Raw genomic sequence first — 1,786 nt, forward strand, 5'->3', positions numbered from 1 at the left:
GAACCAGAGGAGACAGCTTAAAAATACGGGGTAGACCATTTAGGACAGAGATGGGGAGAAACTTCTTCACCCAGAGAGTGGTGGCTGTGTGGAATGCTCTGCCCCAGAGGGCAGTGGAGGCCCAGTCTCTGGATTCATTTAAGAAAGAGTTGGATAGAGCTCTCAAGGATAGTGGAATCAAGGGTTATGGAGATAAGGCAGGAACAGGATACTGATTAAGGATGATCAGCCATGATCATATTGAATGGTGGTGCAGGCTGGAAGGGCAGAATGGCCAACTCCTGCACCTATTGTCTATTGTCCGCCTTTCCTGACTGCCACCCGCAGACAGCGTGCAGCCCCAATCCCTTTCTTTCCGCCTTTCTTGCTGATTTTGGCAGCGCTCCGCTCTCCTCCCCTCCGTGTCTCGTGCCTGCAGGAGACTGATGCCAGGCACAGCAGCTGCAGCAAAAATAACCTGCCGCTCCATTGCCTGGCACAAGACAAGTGCAGAGGGGTGACTTGAGCAGCCACTGCTGGCGGAAAAAGCCTACTGCACCTGGTATTCCCAGGCGGTTTCCCATCCAAGTACTAACCAGGCCTGAGTCTGCTTAGCTTCCGAGATCAGACGAGATCGGGCGTTTTCAGACTAGTATGGCCGTAGGCGCTGGCCCCTGCCTTTTCTCCCTACTTCAAGGCGTGCTGGCCAGCCACATTTTCTTTGTTGCTCTTTCTCTTTATCCCCTTTGGCTTTTTTTTCTCTTTTCTCTTTGCTCTTCCTCCTCCGTGCGTGCTTCCCTCCCTCCGTCCCTCCAGCTGCCTTTCAGGCCAGCCCTTGCCCACCAGGCTCCTGTAGTCTCCCACATCCCCACACAGGCCCACTGCAAGCCCTCCCCCTGCTTCATAGGGCTGCAGCCTGCATTCTCTCATCCTTCCACACTCCTCCACTCCTCCATTTCGGAATGCCGGGCACTGTCCAGTGGGGTACCGCACGGATCAGTACTGGGACCGCAGCTTTTTACAATCTATCTTCAGGATATACAAGATGGTATTAGCAATAACATTCGCAAATTTCATCAGCTGGGTGGCAGGGTGAAATGTGATGAGGATGTTAGGAGATTACAGGGTGACCTGGACAGGTTAGGTGAGTGGTCAGATGCATGGCCCATGCAGTTTAATGTGGATAAATGTATGGTTATCCACTTTGGTGGCAAGAACAGGAAGGCAGATTACTACATAAATGGAATCAATTTAGGTAAAGGGGCAGTACAGAGAGATCAGGGTGTTTTTGTACACCAGTCAGTGAAGGTAAGCATGCAGGTATAGCAGGTAGTGAGGAAGGCTAATAGCATGCCTGCCTTCATAACAAGAGGGATTGAGTATAGAAGCAAAGAGGTTCTTCTGCAGCTGTACAGGGCCCTGGTGAGACCACACCTGGAGTACTGTGTGCAGTTCTGGTCTCAAAAATTTGAGGAAAGATATTCTGGCTATTGAGGGAGTGCAGCATACGTTCATGAGGTCAATTCCTGGAATGGCGGGATTACCTTATGCTGAAAGACTAGAGTGACTGGGCTTGTATACCCTTGAGTTTAGAAAACTGAGAGGGGATCTGATTGAGACATATAAGATTATTAAAGGATTGGACACTCTGGAGGCAGGAAACATGTTTCCGCTGATGGGTGAGTGCTGAACCAGAGGACACAGCTTAAAAATACGGGGTAGACCATTTAGGACAGAGATGAGGAGGGATTTCTTCACCCAGAGAGTGGTGGCTGTGTGGAATGCTCTGCCCCAGAAGGCAGTGGAG

General features: G+C 50.7%; 1 non-coding gene across 1 annotated transcript; it reads right to left on the reverse strand.

The window, feature by feature from the left end:
• Nucleotides 1-526: 526 nt before the first annotated feature.
• On the reverse strand, nucleotides 527-645 carry LOC122539645. Its single transcript, XR_006309133.1, has one exon. It is a non-coding gene; the product is annotated as a 5S ribosomal RNA (ribosomal RNA).
• Nucleotides 646-1,786: the final 1,141 nt, after the last annotated feature.

This window comes from Chiloscyllium plagiosum, chromosome 2 (genome assembly GCF_004010195.1).
Source record: "Chiloscyllium plagiosum isolate BGI_BamShark_2017 chromosome 2, ASM401019v2, whole genome shotgun sequence".
NCBI lineage: Eukaryota > Metazoa > Chordata > Chondrichthyes > Orectolobiformes > Hemiscylliidae > Chiloscyllium > Chiloscyllium plagiosum.